This window comes from Cryptomeria japonica, chromosome 7, assembly GCF_030272615.1.
Source record: "Cryptomeria japonica chromosome 7, Sugi_1.0, whole genome shotgun sequence".
Classification (NCBI taxonomy): domain Eukaryota; kingdom Viridiplantae; phylum Streptophyta; class Pinopsida; order Cupressales; family Cupressaceae; genus Cryptomeria; species Cryptomeria japonica.
Genome location: NC_081411.1, coordinates 102,187,149 through 102,209,553, shown reverse-complemented (window position 1 = coordinate 102,209,553; position 22,405 = coordinate 102,187,149).

Below are 22,405 nucleotides of genomic sequence, written 5' to 3'. Positions count from 1 at the left end.
TGCTTTGTCTTTATCTCTTCCATTGTTAATAGATAGGTGCTTGGTGTAATGAAATCATTCTCCAGATAATATACAACATATTCTCCAACTCCTGATAGGTGCAGCTTCATCCTTTTCTACCATGTAGAGAAACTTGACTTGTTCAGCATCCGTGCATCCCTCTTATACATCTTTGGATCTTTGCCTCAAGTACCTTTAAACTTTTCTTCCGAAGTCCAAATCTCTGATACCAATTGATAGTTCTGATACTTAATGTTAAGTACAGATGCCAACCTATAAGATGAGAGAGGGGGGTGAATCATACAAACTTAATCTTCCATAAAAACAACAGATTCAACTTCGGTAACATATACTTCAGTAATATAACCAAAATTGCTAAACATGCAAACTTAAAAGCATATAAACATCATAATCCTCATAACACCAGATTTAACGTGGAAACCCAAATAGGAAAAACCACTATGGGATTTCAAACCCACTAAGAAATATACTCTTCTAGAGTATGCTCAGTTAAAAGCAAATCCTGTTAAAGATTACAAACACATTGCTAGATGTGACCCGGTTAAGGGATTTCCCTTAGATCTGTTAGGATCTTCACCTTGTTAGAGGTGACCTTGTTAACAAATTTCAAGCACTCAATCAAAATCTCACCTTGCTAAAGGGTTTTACAAATAAGACTATTAAGTCCACTCGGTTAAGAGATTTTCTGTCACTTCACAAAATAACAGTAATAAAAATCTATCTGCAACTTCACATCTAAAATGCTAAAGCAGATTCTTATTTGCAAAATACAATATAGGACTTATCTTGTCCATCTGCTAGGTTCTATACTCTATTATTCAAACAGGTCTTTAAGCTTTTGTGCTCGGTAATCACTATGTAGCATCCCTGTGCATACACTTGCCCACATACATTGTTTATCAATAGTTCCTTATTTATAAACAATTTGCCAACCACTTAATCTCCTTGATCACATATCCCATGATCAATCATAGCCATCAGATCTTCAAACTTGACTAGGTCCAATGTATCCTTCGATCTAAAAATGTTTTTCCCCACCTTGGAACTTGCATACATTTCTTGGAACTTGTGCTAGGGTATTGCGGTTCAATCTGCACTGTAGATCTTCCTGTCGATTTTCCTTTGTCATAGATTCTTTAACAAACTTCATGCATGACATACCAATCATTTAATCAGTTCCAGCTCATCAACTTCCTTCATTAAATAATGCATGTAATCATTTAATGCATTCTGTTACAGCTTGGTTACAACTCGGTAAATACTAAACTTCAATCGGTAGACATTCCGCCTTCATTAACCGATAGCGATAACCTTAGGGTTTACCAACTAGTTCTTTGCTTGGTAACATAGTATAGTATTAACCTTACAATCAACAACATATGTAGGATATCAAAACAATCTAAAACATCATGATCTTATCATTGTCTAACTTGGTAATAGTTGCCCATTGAATAACTTATTTTTCCTTTTATTCATCACATTCTTTCTAAGTCTTTTATCGACATCTTTATACTCATAAAATCATACTTCTTAAGATATGGCAACATCATACTGAATTAGAAAATCAATTTCTTGACACCAATGACAAAATAATAATATTAAGATAGTAAACATCCTTAATCAGTTATATCCATAATCATCAACAACCTTCTCAATATCCTTATTGAAATGCCAACAATCTCCCCCTTTGGCATTGATGGCAAAACCAATTGATTTGATCTATTTGATTCGGATTTAGATTGCTGAAATTCTGAAATGATGAAATGCTCTTGAAATGCTGAAATGCTCTCCCCTTGTTGTCAGTCTTGTCCCCCATACATTAGTCTTCTCCTCTTTTCTTCAGTCTTCTCCCCCTTTGACAATAATGCCAAAAAGTAAAGAGCTAAAACATAGTTTCTTCCTGTATGAAGTGATTTCCTACTGAGATGTGGTAACTGAGTCTTGGTCAGAGCATTTTGCCTTCAATTCCTGTTCCCTGTATTTGTTTCCTGCACACCTTTAGAAAACATCCTAAAGTATGTAAATTAGCATCAACTCCGAAAAGATATTCTGTAGAGTCATCGAATTGATGCTTTCACCGAACTCGGTCAGTGAATGGAAGATAGGGGTAGGACCCTTAACTTACTTCTGAGATACTCAAAAATGTCCCTTGGCAATGGCTTGGTGAAGATATCTGCTATTTGTTCCTTTGTGCTAACATACTCGAACACCACTTTCTTCTCTTGAGCTTTTGCTCTAAGATAATGATATTTGCTAGAGATGTGCTTTGTCTTATAGTGCATAATAGGGTTCTTTGAAATGCTAATGGCACTAGTATTGTCACAAAATATAGTTATTGGCTTGGTAACTTTCTCATTTATACCATCCAACTATTGGTTGATCCATGCTATGTTGGTAGAATTCAATGCTGCAACAACATATTCAGCTTCTGATGTTGACTGTGAAACACATCCTTGTTTCTTGCTAAGCCAACTCACTAGTCTTTCTCCTAAAAAGAAAGCTCCTCCACTTGTGCTTTTTTTGTCATCATTGTTGCCTGCCCAATCAGCATCAGTATAAACTTTTAAATCAAAGTCATTTCCTTTCTGATATACTAAGCCATAATCCTCAGTGCCTTTCAAGTATCTAAAAATTATCTTGATTGTTGTCATGTGTATTTCGTTAGGATCTGCAGAGAATCTTGCAACTGTACCTACTGCATGTGATATATCTAGCCTGCTATGAACAACATATTGTAGTTTTCCAATCATGGATCGGTAAAGTGTCTCATCAACAGATGCAGTTTCATCATTCTTTGATAATTTATAGTTGGTAGTCATAGGAGTACTTACTGGTTTTGAATCCTCCATTCCAAATTTCTTCAAGATTTCCTTTATGTACTTGGATTGAGTAATGAAAATCTCATTTTTCATGTGTAGTATCTATAAACCTATAAAATACTTTATCTCACCGATTAATGACATCTCAAATTCTTTGCTCATTTCATTTCCAAATTTCTTGCATAAAGAGTCATTTCCACAAAATATAATATCATCAACAAATAGGGTTGAGATCAGTAGTCCATTTTCATCATTCTACATGTACATATTGTTGTTTTCACTTGTTCTTATAAAACCAATCTTGATTAAATAAGAGTGCAATCTTTCATACCATGCTCCAGGTGCTTGTTTCAGACCATATAAATCTTTGTTCAATTTACATACCTGATCTTTATTCTTGTCTTCAACAAATCCTTCAAGTTGTTCAATAAAAATTTCTTCTTCTAATATACCATTCAGAAATACAGATTTGACATCCATTTGATATACCTTGGAATTCTTGTAAGCAGCATATGCCAACAATGTTCTTACTCCAAGTCTAGCCACAGTTGCAAAAGTTTCACCATAATCAATTCCCTCTTCTTGAGCATAACCTTTGCAAACTAGTCTTGCTTTATTTCAAATGACCTCACCTTTTTCATTCAGCTTGTTTCTGAAAATCCACTTTGTACCAATTACATTTTTGTCCTCCGGTCTTGGGATTAGTGTCCATGTGTCATTCTTCTTGATTTGATCAATCTCTTCTGTCATAGCATTTATCCAATCTTCACTGTTAAATGCCTCTTTCACTATTCTTGGCTCAAATTCAGATATTAGATATGTGTTCTATCTTAGTTTGTTCCTTGTCATCACTAGATCATCCTTATCTCCTATAATCTGACTTGATGCATGATGTCTTCTGACATACTTGGCTAATACATGCTCAGTAGGATTTGTATGATCTTCTTCATCACTTGGTAACTGGATATTCTCTTCATTTCCTTCTGCAGTTCTCTCGGTAAGACTTGTCAGTTGAACATAGACAAATTCATCATAATCTTCTAGTTCTTTGGAGTTTCCTTCAGCATTTCTTTCTGCAAATTCATCAATTTTCACATTTGCACTTTCTACTATTTTGTTAGATGATTTGATCAAACATTTAAATGCTTTGCTTCTAGAAGAATAACCAAGAAATGTTCCTTCTTCACTTTTCTAATCAAACTTGTCATTTCTATCATCTTTGTGAACATAGCATCTACTTCCAAAGATTTTGAAATAACTTACATCAGGTTTCTTGTCATACCAGATTTCATATGGTGTCTTCAAAGTTCATTTCTTCAATTGTACTCAGTTCAGGGTGTAAACTGCTGTGCTTATTGCTTCTCTCCAAAATGTTTGTGGCACTTTCTTGTCAATCATCAGGGTTCTGGCTTAATCCACAGTAGATCTATTTCTTCTCTCAGCTATCCCATTTTGTTGTGGAGTTCTCGGTGCAAAGACTTGTCTTTTAATACCATAATCATTGCAGAATAAGTTGAGCTCATCAGATGTGAACTCTCCTCCTCTATGTGAACTTATCCTGTTTCATTTTCAACTCTTGCCTTGTACCATTTAAACATTTGAAAAGCTTCTGATTTTTCTTTTGAAAACATTACTGACATCATCCTTGAATAATCATCCACAAATAATATGAAATATTTATCACCATAATAACTTTGAACTTTCAGAGGACCACAAAGATTAGCGTGCACAAGATCTAAAATTCCCTTAGAAGTGTAGGACTTACTTGTAAAGCTTGATCTTGTCATCTTACCCATCTGGTATCCTCAACACATAACATTCTTAGGCTTTTCCAAACTCGGTAGACCTCTTACTCGGTGCTTCTTGATTATTTTGATCAGATTATCAAAATTTACATGACAAAACCTTTTATGCCATAACCAGGTATCATCTATCTTTGCATACAGAAACTTATTCCGAGTTGAGTCAAGATGAAATGTATTACATTTTGTTTGTGTCCCGGTAGAAGCTAACTTTCCATTCTTGTCATGAACTTTGACAATTCCTTTTTGAACTTCTATACGGTAACCCGTGTTGTTTAGTTGTGCTACACTCAACAAATTTTATTTCAAACCTTCAACCCAATAAACATTATTGCATTTTACATTGTCAAGAAGTGTTATAGATCCTTTACCTTTTACCGGACATGGTGCATCATTACCAAATCTTACATAACCTCCATCATAATCTTCTACCATAACAAACTTGTGTTTATCACCTGTCATGTGATATGAGCATCCACTATCTATGATCCAAGAATCATTAGTATTTATGTGAGATATTAGGGCTTTTTATTCATACGTTTCTTCATCTGATCCATCTTTGATAGCCACATAAACTACTTCCTCTGTATCAATTTCATTTGATTTATCATCATTGGATTCCTCATTAGCTATTAAGCATGTCTTTCTATCTCTTCTTATGAAGTCTCGGTGTCCTTTGTAATGATTATCTTTCTGTCTGTCATCTCGGTAATCTCTCTTTTCAGTAGATTCTTTGTCAGGATAGTTAGAAGCCATATGTCCTATCTTATCACAATTGAAACGTTTCTAAGGTAGTTTTCCTTTATACTTACCTTTGCCTCTCGATAACCTTCTGGATAATAGTGCTTCAAACTCTTCTTGCTTTCTGATTTCCTCATATAGTTTGTGTACTTCTTCCATGTTCTTACAAAATCTTTCACTTGCTCCACTGTGATCTCCTTTAGAGTACTTATACTTTCTTTCATTGTAATCATTAGATTCATCAAGATGGAAATAACTAAATGCAGATTCAACTTTATTTACCGAAAACCCACTGTTATCAAAATTACTTAACTCAAATGCATGTAGCTTACCAATAGTAGCATCTAAAGAAACTGGAATATTGGGTACAAACCTCAATTCATTGATTGCAGAGACTCGGATTGCATAAGCTGGTAGAAGGGTTCTTAACAACTTACTTGTTATATCCTTTTCTTCAATGGTTCCTCCTGCTCCTTTGATTTGATTGACAATCTCCGTTAGTCTTGTACTGTACTGAGTTATGTTCTCACCTTCATTCATCCTCATAGATTCAAGTTGTTCTCTTAGACTATCCACTTTTTCTCTTTGAACATATTCATCACCGCCATACATAGATATGAGCTTGTCCCACATTGCCTTTGCATCATTGCAGCCTTCTAGATCGTTAAACTCTGAGTTGGTCAATGCAGATGTTATTTCAATCATTGCTTGGATATGCTCATGCTTTGCGTTTATCTCTTCCATTGTCAATGGATAGGTGCTTGGTGTAATGAAATCATTCTCCAGATAATATACAACATATTCTCCAACTCCTGATAGGTACAACTTCATCCTTTTCTACCATGTAGAGAAACTTGACTTGTTTAGCTTCGGTGCATCCCTTTTATACATCTTTGGATCTTTGCCTCAAGTACCTTTAAACTTTTCTTCTAGAGTCCAAAGCTCTAATACCAATTGATAGTTCTGATACTAAATGTTAAGTACAGATGCCAAGCTAATAAGATGAGAGAGGGGGGTGAATCATACAAACTTAATCTTCCATAAAAACAACAGATTCAACCTCGGTAACATATACTTCAGTAATATAACCAAAACTACTAAACATGCAAACTTAAAAGCATATAAACATCATAATCCTCATAACACCAGATTTAACATGGAAACCCAAATAGGAAAAACCACTATGGGATTTCAGACCCACTAAGAAATATACTCTTCTAGAGTATGCTCGGTTAAAAGCAAATCCTGTTAAAGATTACAAACACATTGCTAGATGTGACCCGGTTAAGGGATTTCCCTCAGATCTGTTAGGATCTTCACCTTGTTAGAGGTGACCTTGTTAAAGGATTTCAAACACTGAATCAGAATCTCACCTTGCTAGAGGGTTTTACAAATAAGACTATTAAGTCCACTCGGTTAAGAGATTTTCTGTCACTTCACAAAATAACAGTAATAAAAATCTATCTGCACCTTCACATCTAAAATGCTAAAGCAGATTCTTATTTGCTCAATACATTATAGGACTTATCTTGTCCATCTGCTAGGCTCTATACTCTATTATTCAAACAGGTCTTCAAGCTTCTGTGCTTGGTAATCACTATGTAGCATCCCTGTGCATACACTTGCCTGCATACATTGTTTATCAACAGTTCTTTATTTATAAACAATTTGCCAACCACTTAATCTCCTTGATCACATATCCCATGATCAATCATAGCCATCAGATCTTCAAACTTGACCAGGTTCAATGTATCCTTTGATCTGAAAACGTTTTACCCCACCTTGGAACTTGCATACATTTCTTGGAACTTGTGCTAGGGTATTGCGGCTCAATCTGCGATGTAGATCTTCCTGTCGATTTTCCTTTGCCATAGATTCTTTAACAAACTTCATGCACAACATACCAATCATTTAATTAGTTCCAGCTCATCAGCTTCCTTCATTAAATAATGCATGTAATCATTTAATGCATTCTGTTACAGCTCGGTTACAACTCGGTAAATACTAAACTTCACTTGGTAGACATTCTGCCTTCATTAACTGATAGCGATAACCTTAGGGTTTACTAGACTAGGTTCTTTGCTCAGTAACATAGTATAGTATTAACCTTACAATCAACAACATATGTAGGATATCAAAACAATCTAAAACATCATGATCTTATCATTGTCTAACTCGGTAATAGTTGCCCATTGAATAACTTATTTTTCCTTTTATTCATCACATTCTTTCTATGTCTTTTACTGACATCTTTGTACTCATCATACATACTTCTTAAGATATGGCAACATCATACTGAATTAGAAAATCAATTTCTTGACACCAATGATAAAATAATAATATTAAGACAGTAAACATCCTTAGTCAGTTATATCCATAATCATCAACAACCTTCTCAATATCCTTATTGAAATGCCAACAATCTCCCTTTGTCTATTATAATGGCAACACATCCTTCATGTTAAATGTGCTTCAGGAGGTTTTGTTCTATATAATTTCTTTGTTGCCTTTATTCATATTTCTCTTTGTGAATCAAGAAGGTTATAAATTTTATAAAGATGATAATAAGATTCATCAAATATTATTAACCAACTAAAATCTTTCTATTTATATTATATAGGTTAGGTACATTACAAAACTCAATATATGTTATATAATGGCACAATTATTATTCACTAATTCTTTCATAAATGTAACTATTACTGGAATCCATTATATGCATTGAAAAGTTCCATGCTAAGAGCTATTGATTGAACAAAATAGATATTGGAAATGGATTTAAGGTGATTCTTGTAGACACATAAATCTGTCCACTTAATTAAATGAATATTTAGTATTTATTTGATTATTTAACCATCAATCAATAATATTTAATTAATTCATTTTAACCCTTTTCTCCTATTAATTAAATAAATTATTGAATGTATTTGATTTAACTCATTTAACCAAATTCAGACCATTAATTAAATAAATAAATCATATTTGTTTAATTAAATCTTCTCTCGCATTTAAATAAATTAATATTTAAACCCCCCAAAATATCATCTCTCACATTTAAATAAATTAACATTTATTTAAATCACCTTTATCCTCCACCCACTTGCATTTTCCTACAAATGCAAGTTGCACAACTATTTTAAATAAATAAATAATTTATTTAAAATCCTATTTATCCACCCAAGTGAAACATTTGATGGCTTCCCTTAAAGTCTTCAAACTTAATGGCTTCCTTCTAGAGTCTTCTCAAGTCTTTAATGGTTTCCCTTAAAGTCTTCAAACTCAATGGCTTCCTTCTAGAGTCTTCTTAAGCCTATAATGGTTTCCCTTAAAGTCTTCAAACTTAAATGCTTCTTTCTAGAGTCTTCTTAAGCCTTTAATGGTTTCCCTCAAAGTCTTCAAGCATCTAATGCTTTATCTTCCTTTTTGTCATGCAAATAAATTAAGATTTATTTAAATAAAATCCAAAATTCACATTCACATTTAAATAAATTAATATTTATTTAAATATCTATCCAAATGCAAATTACACCATTTAATTGAAATAAATGATTTTATTTTAATTGAAAATCCCAAAATTCTTCCCACTTGCATTTTCCTATAAAATCCACTTGCATGCCTAAATCTCTTCTAGATTCTTCTAACTCCTTCTAAATAGCCTAGTCCTATCCTAATCATTGTCACATTCCAAAATAAAAGGAAGTCACTTCTCAAAAACCTCCAAAGTCTTCAATAACCATTAAGGCTTTATGTCTTCAAATGGTTAACCTTTAAAGTCTTCCAAACCATTACATGATCTTACATAACCATTTATGGTTAACTCACCTTTTACCTTTGGTTAGAGACTTTTCTTTAACTTAACCATCCTTTTGACTCATGGGTCTCTTCAAAGCATTTATTTCTTTGACTAAAGTAACCATTTAACCCTTACATATTCATCTATCCCTTGGATAAAAGGAATATCCATTAACCTAACCCTAACCCACCCCCCAAGGTAACCATCATGTGCCCTCAAACATTTAATGCTCCTTATCTCTCCTCTGAAGCCTCCTCATGGTGACATTTGTCAACATGGAATTGGGTTGAAAGTCTCACATGGATTGAATATATTTCATTCCTAACCCTTGTTAAGATTGCTCAATCTTAACCCTTCATTTCCCCATTTCTTCTATAAATACAACCCTTATCCTCAAGCAAAGAAAAAAAAAGTATTAGAGTATTGTTACTATACTAGTATTAGCATAGAGCTTTTTCATAGCTTCACTATCTACACTTGCATAGCATTTGTTTATCATATCCAACCATCTTGAACCTCCATATGACATCCATGGCTAGTGTTAAAAACTGAGAGCTACACTCATTTGGGACTTGGAGAGGGGAGAAACAAGGGAGAAGCATCAAAAGGCATCATGGAAGCATCTTAGGGAGGTTCTTCTCCTTTCTTTTGTTTTGTTAAACTTCTTTCATACTTTTCAAATTCTCTTTTGATATGTTTGGAATGGTTTTTAGTTCTTTGTTTTGGTTTTATGGTTGAAACTAAATTATTAACATTGAACTTTGTTGTTTCCTTGTCCCCATTTCCATGACATCAATTCTATTGTCAACTTTTGAAGGAGCAAGGACAATTATAGATTTATCTATGTAAATTGGCCTTTATGCTCCTATTGGATGGTTTAACTCTATGATTTTGGTGAAAGCATGCATTTATATGTAATTTTTTTTGTAGCATTACAAGTGTGGTCTAAACAACCAGTGGAAGCATACTAGTAGCCTTTATAGCTAACTTTGCGCACCCACATATTCTAAATGGTACAACGGATTTTGGTGAACCTTTTTTGTTGTCTCTGCATGTGACATAAATACGTTTATCTATTGTTTTGGCTTATGGGTAGTAATGGTGCATTCTGTGGGATTTTTTATGTATGCAAGGGTCAAAAGGTACACATTTCAAAGTATCCCCTTAAAGATGCCCCAATAATCGTGCACTTAAAATTGCCAATACTTCTGAAAAAATGCCCTAGTAGTCTTGTGCTATGGGTACCAATAAATATGCACAAATGTGCCAATTATGGTCCAAAAAAGCTAAAACATGGGCAACTATTGGTACATGTGAATTTATTAATGGGCTTTTAGTTTTTTTTGGTTTCTATAAAATTAATAATTGGGGGGTAGGGTGTGGAAGGAGTGAATGGTTATTGGAACATTGATGGTAACCGATGTTCTTCTCCTATTTCTTTTTTTCCTTATGACAACAAAATTGGGATTCCATAAGCCATGGGTAAGGTTTTTTTGTGATGTTTTCCTAAAATACATAAGAAATTTGTTACTAGACAAATAGTAAAGGAAAAATATAATATTTTTAAGGAATTTCAACTTACATACAAAATACCACAAGTGAAGTAAAGGAAATCATAGTATTTCATTGATGACTATCTAATAGGTATATTTATGTGTTTGGACAAATTAGTTGGAAGATTATATTAAGTTTTACACAATATTTTATTATATTTTCATAAGCGATCTTTATTTGTAATTAATTAATTTCTTTTTGTTTCATATGGAGCATGCAATGAATCACTAATCCTTTTTCATTTGATACACTAATGGGTAGTTTCTTGTATTTTGGTGTACCAATCATATATGTAATGAAAATTCAAAAGAATTATTTATATAATATTTATTAACACAAAAACAAATATTTATTGATATTTTTATATTCAAATTATATTGAGAATATGTTCTATTAGTAGATCAAACTATGACAAGTCTCCTCACAATTTTCCTCATAACTACTTGTGCATCTTCAACTAGTGGATCTTTTTCCCTTACTCAAATAAAAATTTCCTAAACTTATTTTAATTACAAATAATAAATAAAGACATCAAAATTATTGATGTATTCATTCCTTTTAAAGCATTAATTTTGTATTAATCTCATAAATGATCATATAATTTATGATTTATTTTCTTAATTGAAAAAATAATCATTTAACACAAAAATAATTAATTATATGTTTAACATAGAAATAAAATAAATATTCTTAATTATATGTAAAAGATAACTTGTTAATTCAGTAACTCTAAATAGTAAAAATTAAAGTAAAGAGATAAAAGCTTTCTTTTGATTTCATTGTTTTTTAAATTACAGTTGAGAGTGGAGGAAAAAAAATATTGATATTATTATTATTTATTGAGAGAAGGAAAAAATAAATTATCTACTGATGTTTCTGACTAAGAATCAGTTTACATGAAAAAGATTTTCATAGACTATCAAATGAAAAAAAGATTACAGTTGAAGTGTGCAGAAGAAATCTGGGTTTGTCTCACCACCATACCTCTTTACGGAAAAAGTTGGGTTTGCTGGTAGTACTTTATCTCTCACCACCATTGTGGTTCTCATGTTGTGGATAAAGACACCCTCCATTTTGGGTTTATTTGATTTTGAAAAAATTACAAATCATTGATTGCTTATCCATTTAATTAATTGGATTGTCGTTAAATTAATATTAATTCTGGAAGGTGCTAAGAATTTTCAAAGAACCTTAGGAGTTTAAATATATTTTGAGAAATAGATGATAATAATATTCATATTCACATGTGATTATAAAACAAAAAATAGTATCCTTCATCTATAATTTATCATCGGCTCTCATGTGGAAGCGAACGCCCTGTATTTACTACCGGATTTGATCTACTTTATTCACTCCATATTTACAGCGATGCGTTACGCATGTGGTTGAGGAATCTAAATTGTCTCGTCATATAGTACCAAATTGCACTCTTTTTCTTGGGTGGCCCATCCATTTCGACGGTGAACAAAATGACGAAAGGAGAGAGTGAGTGATGGTGTGAACAACAAGGTGGGCGCCCCTCGACAAAAAAAGTTGCCTTGAGGTAAGACCTAGTGGCTTGAGGTACTTAGTCCGCTGCCTTGAGGTAACCAGTCTTCCTTCAATCATAGGAGCAACAATAATTTAGGGTTTCTGTCATTAGATGTGTTAAAACCTTTAATTTTTACTTAGAGACCATTACATTTAAAAGAGGGGGTTCCAATCCAATATATCTAGTCACAAACGAGCAAGGATTAGGACTAAGAATTCTAATTGGATTGAGGTTTTTGATGGATAACCTTCTTTTGTAAGTTGAATTCCTAAAATTAGGATAAAAGTGTTGGAAATGAAGGTAAGAATACAGAAATAGTAAGCTACATGTGTCAAACTAAGCCATAAACCTGGATCTGGGCAGTGTAAGCCGATTTAGACTTATTCCCAAAAAATCTCCTAAAAAGAAGGGACCATTATGCCCATGCCTTGGTCCTTTCAACTTTCCGCATTCCAATGGGGGATCAATTCATCACTATAAATAAGGCTTATTCTGAAGATTGCAATTCCACACCTACTTCCTGTACACAAAAAGAAGGGGAAATAGGCTGGGAATAGGAGCTTGCCTATGTCAAACCCCAGTTTTGGAATTAGCCATGAAATAGAAATGAAAGATAATTGAATTGAAGTAATGGAAATGTTCCCCTTTTGAGGGAGATGTTGAATGATGATTGAAAATGCAAATGATATATCTCCTTGTGAAGTTTCATTTGTCTCCACATGGAATTAGGGTTTTATGAAGTCTTCAACAACATGGAACATGGATGTCAACTCCAATGCTTGAATATGGACCTTATTGTTGCTCCTATGCTTGAAGGAAGATTGATTAACTCCTTGTGAATTTTTTTTTGTCTCCACATGGAATTAGAGCTTTATGAAGTCTTCAACAACATGGAACATGGATGTCAACTCCAATGCTTGAAACTTGACCTTATTGTTGCTCATATGCTTGAAGGAAGACTAATTAACTCCTTGTGAAGTTTTGTTTGTCTCCAAATGGAATTAGGGTTTTATGAAGTCTTCAACAACATGGAACATGGATGTCAACTCCAATGCTTGAATCTTGACCTTATTGTTGCTCCTATGCTTGAAGAAAGACTCATTACCATCATGTTACTGACGTGGATTATTAGTTGGGTAAGGCCCAACGGCTTGAGGTACGAGGGACGGTTGTAGGCACATCATGAAAAAGTGTGACAACCATTTGTGGGAATAAGAGAAACATAGTAATGAGTAACACTACAACTTGCATCAAAAGAAGGTTCAAGGGATAGTCTATAGCTATTCTAGTTCCAAAAATACAACTATCATGCTATGAATGTCAATAACATGACAGTTATACACCTTTGATTTCGTAAAGAATGATTGCAATTTTTTCGAAGTATTAATAACATGCATTTGTTAACCTTGTTTTGGAGCCAGAATAAGTGCATCCCAAGGGTTACACTAATAGTATAATATATTTGAAGGTACAATCTACTCTGAATAATTATACTAAACTATACAAAATATATTCTTTAATGTTGTCACAATTCAAAAAATATAAACTTTTTTTGTAGTATCGGCCTCAATAATATGTAGACTTACACATCGGTTGCCTTGTCCTCCAAAATATTTTTTAGGTTTTTCATTTCAAGATATTAAACAAATCTGTGCAACCTAATGCCATCTTTGTATAACAACAAGGACACAACAGTAGGATTAAATTGATAAATTCTTTTTTTATGAGATTGGTGGAGTTGAAGCATAGGAGCAATAAAAAATTAGGGTTTCCACCATTAGATGTGTGAAAGCCACTAATTTTTACTTAGAGACCCTTACATTTAAAAGAGGGTGTTCTAATCTAGTATATCTAGTCACAAATCAATAAGGATTAGTACTAAGAATTCTAATTGGATTGAGGTTTTTGATGGATAACCCTCTTTTGTAAGTTGAATTCCTAAAATTAGGGTAAAAGTGTTGGAAATGAAGATAAAAATGTAGAAATAGTATGCTACATGTGTCAAACTAAGCCACGAACCCGGATCTGAGCAATGTAAGCCGATTCAAACCTATTCCCAAAAAAGATCCTAAAAAGCAGGGACCATTACGCCCATTCCTTGGTCCTTTCAACTTTCCACACTCCAATGGGGGATCAATTTGCCACTATAAATAATGCTTATTTTGAAGATTGCAACTCTGCACCTTCTTCCTGTACATAGAAAGAAGGGAAAATAGGTTGGGAATAGGGGCTTACCTACGTCAAACCCCAGTTTTGGAATTAGCCGTGAAATAGACATGAAAGATAATTGAATTGAAGTAATGGAAATGTTCTCCTTTTGAGGGAGATGTTGAAGGATGACTAAAAATGAAAATGACATATGTCCTTGTGAAGTTTTGTTTGTCTCCACATAGAATTAGGGTTTTATGAAGTCTTCAACAACATGGACCATGGATGTCAACTCCGATGCTTGAATCTTGACCTTATTGTTGCTCCTATGCTTGAAGGAAGATTGATTACCTCAAGGAAGGCTAATTACCTCCTTGTGAAGTTTTATTTGTCTCCACATGGAATTAGGTCTTTATGAAGTCTTCTACAACATGGAACATGGATATAAACTCCAATGCTTGAATCTTGACCTTATTGTTGCTCCTATGCTTGAAGGAAGACACCTTACAATCATGCTACCTATGTGGATTATTAGCTAGGTAAGGCCCAATGACTTGAGGTATGAGGGACGACCGCAGGCCCACCGTGAAAAAGTGTGACACTCGTTTGTGAGAATAAGACAAGCATAGTAATAAGTATATTAAACACTAGCACTTGCATGAAAAGAAGGATCAAGGGATAGCCTGTAGCTATTCTCGCTCCAAAAATGTAGCTATCATGTTATGGATATCAGTAACATGACAGTTATACACCTTTGATTTCGTAAAGCACAGTTACAATTTTTCAGAAATGTCAATAACATGCGTTTGTTAACCCTGTTTTGGAGCTAGAATAGTTGTATCCCAAGGGTTATGGTGATAGAATAATATATTGGAGGGTACAATCTACTCTAAATAATTATACTAAACTATACAAAATATATTCTTTAATGTTATCACAATTCAAAAAATATAAACTTTTTTTGTAGTATCGACCTCAATAATATGTAGACTTACACATCAGTTGCCTTGTCTTCCAGAACATTTTTTAGGTTTTTTCATTTCAAGATATTAAACAAATCTGTGCAACCTAATACCATCTTTGTATAACAACAAGGACACAATAGTAGGATTAAATTGATAAATTCTTTTCGTATGAGATTGGTGGAGTTCAAGCATAGGAGCATTAATCACCATTAGATGCGTGAAAGCCACTATTTTTTACTTAGAGACCCTTACATTTACAAGATGGTATTCTAATCTAGTATATCTAGTCACAAATCAATAAGGATTAGTACTGAGAATTCTAATTGGATTGAGGTTTTTGATGGATAACCCTCTTTTGTAAGTTGAATTCCTATAATTAGGGTAAAAGTGTTGGAAATGAAGATAGAAATGCAGAAATAGTAAGCTACAGGTGTCGAACTAAGCCACAAACCTGGATCTGAGCAGTGTAAGATGATTCAGACCTATTCCCAAAAGAGCTCCTAAAAAGAAAGGACCATTACGCCCATGCCCTAGTCCTTTCAACTTTCCACACTCCAATGGTGGATCAATTCGTCACTATAAATAATGCCTAATTTGAAGATTGCAACTCTGCACTTGCTTCTTGTACATAGAAAGAAGGGGAAATAGGTTGGGAATAGGGGCTTATCTACGTCAAACCCCAGTTTTGGAATTAGCCATGAAATAGAAATGAAAGATATTTGAATTGAAGTAATGGAAATGTTCTCCTTTTGAGGGAGATGTTGAATGATGACTAAAAATGAAAATGGCATACCTCCTTGTGAAGTTTTGTTTGTCTCCACATAGAATTGGGGTTTTATGAAGTCTTCAACAACATGGAAGATGGATGTCAACTCCAATGCTTGAATTTTGACCTTATTGTTGCTCCTATGCTTGAAGGAAGACTGATTACCTCCTTGTGAAGTTTTGTTTGTCTCCACATGGAATTAGGGCTTTATGAAGTCTTCAACAACATGGAACATGGATGTCAACTCCAATGCTCGAACCTTGACCTTATTGTTGCTCCTATGCTTGAATGAAGACTACTTACCATCACGCTACTAATGTGGATTATTAGTTGGGTAAGCCCGAACGACTTGAGGTACGAAGGACGGCTAGAGGCCCACCGTGAAAAAGTGTGACACCCGTTTGTGAGAATAAGACAAGCATAGTAATGAGTATATTTAACACTAGCACTTGCATCAAAAGAAGGATCAAGGGATAGCCTATAGCTATTCTAGCTCCAAAAACACAACTATCATGTTACGGATGTCAGTAACACGATAGTTATACAACTTTGATTTCGTAAAGAACAGTTGTGATTTTTTTGAAGTGTCAATAACATGCATTTGTTAACCCTGTTTTGGAGCCAGAATAGTTGCATCCCAAGGGTTACGTTGATAGCATAATATATTGGAGGGTACAATCTACTCTGAATAATTATACTAAACTATACAAAATATATTCTTTAATGTTGTCACAATTCAAAAAATATAAACTTTTTTGTTGTATCGACCTCAATAATATGTAGACTTACACATCAGTTGTCTTGTCCTCCAAAATACTTTTCAGGTTTTTCATTTCAAGATATTAAACAAATGTGTGCAACATAATGCCATCTTTGTATAACAACAATGACATAAAAGTGGGATCAAATTGATTAATTCTTTTTCTGTGAGATTGTTGGAGTTCAAAAGTGTCTATTTTATTTTATGCAATATTTCTTGTGTTACATATGCATATTGTAGTGCTCCTCCCTTATTCATCTTGCTTTAAGTTCATCCATATGCCATATTGATATTTCTTAGTCTCCTTTATGATGATTTGATGGTATCTAACCATGTACTAACCCTAATTCATGATTATATTATATATGATGATTATTTTGATAGTCCTTGGTTGTCGTGACTATCTTCTATTGCATTTGTGATAGAGACGATATCATATCACTCATTGTGAGCATGATATGATGTTATGATTCTCTTCACTTGTTTGATCATTTATGATATATGTTAGTATATATGTTGTTGTATGTGTATTGGTGGTGACAGGTTTGTAGGTGCCAGACATTGACTCCACCTAGCTTCACAAGTCTGAGCGTGTCTTATCCCAATGACAAGTTGATCGAAGATGACATGAAAACCCATTCTATGCTCTAGGTTTAAGTTGATTATCGTTGTCAGTTTAGAGTCTTGGTATGAGTTGTTTTTTAGCGTCATGGTCTCTTGAGTTGTCCTATGTTGGATTGCTTTGTAGTGTTATTATTATTGAATAATTAAATTATTAATTAATTAATTGATTTATATAGTTTAATAATGCTAAATTAACTTAATAGATTTACATAGTTTATATTAATAAATTAAATAAATAGTTGACATTAATATTTAATATTAATCAGAGATTAATATTGGGATTTCTATTTAATGAGTGATTTTATATTGTAGAATATTAATTTATTAATTTAGTGACTATAGGATATTTATTATTTATAAATTTGGGTATTTATTTATACAACCTTAGTTATTTTATTAATGGGCTTTTATATTTAATTGTGCCCATAATTTAAATTATCATTGCCTATTTATATTATTATTTTCCTTTTTATCTATTGGGTTAATTAAATAATAATATTCTTTACCTACCCTATTTTATGTTTGGTTGAGTGTAGTAGGTGAGTTAATTAAATATTATTTTATTAATATTTGCCTTGGCTTTTGGAAGGGTTGGCAAGAGATATATTTTATTTGATTATTTCTATTGGCCAACATTTTCTATAGTTTTGGCTATAATTTTCTATTTATTAATTGTTTTTTGCTTTTGCTTGTGTTGGCTTCCGGGAATAATTTTGCATGTGTTGAAGATTGGATCTAGATTTTGTCTTCTTGGGGCTTTGCTTGGTTTGGCTGATTCAAATTTTGGGTTGCTCTTTTTCAATTCCATTTGGCCATCACTTTTCTATTTTTCGGGTTGGAGATATTACTCTCGTGTCTCTTGCATTTGATTTTTGAAAGGACAGTCTGCATCGTGTGTGTAAATATTGTTCACAGAGAATTGGGAGGATTTAAAAATGTTGGAAATAAATTGTATAGTTAAGTGAAATTAATTGTATATTGGGGAAAATTATTGTTTATATTCCTTATGATTTTTGGGAATGTCTTAGTTCTATCCTGTGTGTGTCATGTCATGAATAAAATCAGGATTGAGTCATGTTCTATTCTTGTTTAAGTGAATAAAATCACCGGAACAAATTAGATAATAAGAATCATCATTATTTCATTACCGATGCTCAAGACCACCAACTGACAAAGTGAAAGATACGCTTGCAAAGTTCCAAAACATGAACCATATGATCTGAGGACACACATGAACATCCTAATCACTCTCCAAAACATGCACCACATAAAAAATCAATTCCGAAGCAATAGAATCCAAAAATCACAACTTTATAATATAGAACTAACAGAAAGACCAATCACGACACCAAATCACATAACGATCAAATCACTTTCTGGAACACTAAAACTCATACTTAATCAACTAGAGATAACTATCTCAAAACCTCTTAATCCGTATCAGATCACCCAAACCAACTCTCTACGACAAACCAGTTCTCTGTAACATAGGAATATGTTGACATTAATGACAACAACAAATTCCAACAACTCTAATATCCAATAGATGAAAATAAAAAACCAAGCGGGGCTCCTTAAAGTTGCCTCTCGACCGTTAAAAAGGTGTAGCTTCAGGCTATGTTCTTAAGCTCTCAATCTTGAACTCTTGAATCTTAGTCTTTTATTATTCAACAATGACCCCTAAGAGATATGACAAATCTCTATTATTGTCTAATGACCATGAAAGGGTATAGTTCTCAATCATATACTTAGAAGCTCACTCGACAACAATCCATATTGAGCTCAACACCAAATCTCAAACTCGTCTCCAAAATATAATCTTCACAACATGTGCATTCTTAAATTATGTCAACAACAACAAAGAAGATAAAAAAAAAGGACTAAAGCCAAAAATGCTTCTCATGCAAGAAACATCATCTCAAAGCAATAAGCTAACTTGAGATGATGAAAATCTTCCACCCTCTTGTACCACCAACCAAGATTACATCATCAAGCATCCAAGTTATGGCAAGATGAAAGCTTTGATTCACCAAGAAAAAATATATTGCCCCTAACTAGACTTGAGTTAATATGATCTAAATTATGTGTCCCAATTGGAAGATTTTTACCATCCCTCCATATCTCAATAATATGTTTTGGCATCACATCCTTATAATAGTTATATGGGCATCCTTCTAAGCCCTTTGTGTAATAAAAAATAGTAGTCATTAGAGCATTCACAAAACTTCTCATACACTCCGTTTCACCTACTAAAAAATATACCATCTTTTATTACCTTATTTTTCTTTACACTTCAAGGTACTTCAAAAGTGCTACCTCACTATTACTTGATTCCTGAATCATGCAAGGGTTCATACCAAAAACTAGAATATAATTGTTTTCTCTATTAAACACTGAATAAAATGTGATAACTTCATGAACAAGAAATGGAGCCGTCCCAAGGACCTCATCTATATTCATATCTACAATCAATTTATTTGAGGTATTTTTCCAAATAGTTGTTGTATCATTTTAATAGTGAGGATGGGCGCTCTGCAACTAGGGCATGAACCTCGGAGGTGTCGCTAGTTGCAGGATGTCACCGCATGCGAGGTTTTCCTGGCTTTATTGGGCAACCCTCAAAGCATTTAATACGCGACCTGCATTAAATGGAACCGAATAAAGGAGAACCTAATAACCTAAAACTGCCCATTCCTTCCTCTGTGAATGGATGAGTGTGACGGAAAACCTTCAACTAGGTGGTGGAGGGCAAGCAGTTTTCATTCCCCGAAGATGCAAAGTTCGAAGTCACTCTCCACCATGAAGATGAAGCCAATCTTGTAGGAGCACAAGGTGAGGTCTCCCCCTCTAAATGCATCACCATTAAACCTCTGCCATTTCTTTTGAGATTTCAAGACTTAGGGATTCGGCTATTTTTTTTGCCACCTTTGATGTAAATAACTTACCATCTCGTCAATAAATGAACAAGTGGCTGCAAGATGTGTGGGTCAATAAACTAGGGTTTCACTTTTTGTTTTGTAGAATGATTCAAAAGGGTTTATTTTTAATTTTTTGTTACAGTAAAGAAAGCCAAAGCAAAATTGTAAATAAGCAGTTCTGGTCGGTAGGGAATTCATCTTTTAGGGTTGTTTGTTGGGAACCTGAGGCTTGTAATGATGAAATTCTCACCCTATCCTACCTGAAATGGATAACCATTAAGAATGTCCCGCCCTTCCTCTAGTCCTGTATTGACAAAATTGTGGAACCTTTGGGGAAAATTGTAAAGATTGACTCTTCCCCCTCGGTGCTCCCTCATCTTGATGCTAGACTTCTCATTGCCCTGAAACCAGGTATGGTGTACCCTGCTGAAATCGATATTTGCCTTGACAATAAAACTTACTGTTGTTCAATTGAGTATATGGGTGGAATTGATGCCTATCACTATTGTAAGGTTAGTGGCCATTTTAGAAGTAAATGCCCTTTACTAACAAAAAAAGCATCCAAGACTAAGACTCACTCTTCTGGTCCCCCCTATAACTAGGCTCTCACTCTCTGAACCTTCCCCCTTCCCCCCCCCCCCCCCATGTCCCTTCCTCGCCCCCCCTGCCTTTTCCCCTTCCCCTCTTATCTCTTCATTCCCCCATGAGCTCCCCCCATCCTCGTCAGCCCCCTCGATGGCTAATTCCATCCTAGACTACAACAATGCTATCAAGGAAGCCCTCTCCACTGCCCATCCTCCTCCCTTTAACCCCTCTGAATCTGTTAGTACCCCTGCTCTTCTCTCGACCCCAAGAACCCTAAATGCCCAATAGTTAGTGATGGAAAAATTGAGAAGAGCAGTTGAAGCTAGAAAACTTCTTGATCAAAACCTTATTAATCAGAAATTGGAAATTGAAGCCTCTAGGTGGTAGTTACCTGACCTTGAGTACAAGGATAGGGGTGCTCCAATTATAGCAAATACCATTAGCAGGGCCTCGGTCCAGAACCTTGAACTACTCACATGTAAGGAACTCACTGGACTCAATATTGATGAAGCCCCTACCCTGCAAGGGGAAATGGGAGGACCTACTATGGAGGAGGTCCAAGCAAACCCTCTAGATACTTCCTATATCTTAGAGACCTCTAGGAGAGACCTTGCTAGTAGTGCCTCTGTACTTCTAGCACCCCTATTGTTGCCCTGGAGGCAAAGCTAACTGCCACTCAAGGTGTGGAGCTCATCATAGACCCCTTCACTCTAGTGAACACCAACTTTGAACAAGGGTTGGCAAATACTCAAGATGGATTTACTATGGTTAAAAATAGGAAACCTAGGAGGAAGAGATCTCCTCAGAACAGTAAAGATAGTGCTACCAGGAAGGAATCCCTAGGTCTTGAACAAATATCTGAGGCAAGGAAAAAGAGAGGTAGAACCTCCTCTTCTATTGCATTTGATGCTACCAATATTACAAATAAAGAGGATTGGACCAAATGTTTTGAGGGATTCAAATCCCAAACTAATCCATCCCAACCAAGTGAATCATGTTGAAAATAATCTCCTGGAACATTAGGGGCCTTGAGGCCCCTGATCGTAAATACATTATAAAGAGATTTCTTAATGCACATAAGAATAAGGATTGCCTCCTCTTACAAGAGCTAAAAGTTGTGGGCTTTACCCTGCAAATCGGTCTCAAATGTATTTGGAGGGAGGCTACCTCATTTTACACTAACCATACCAAAGGAAAAGGAGGCACAACCATACTCCTTAGTCCTAAATAGGCCAACAAAGTGGTTAACTGGGGACAATCCCCCTGTGCTAGGGCTATATGGGTCTCTATTCAAATGGAGAACTAGAAGTTTGGAATTTGCTCTATTTATACCCCTAATGACTATAGAGAAAGGGGAAAATTGTGGAACTGGCTAGCA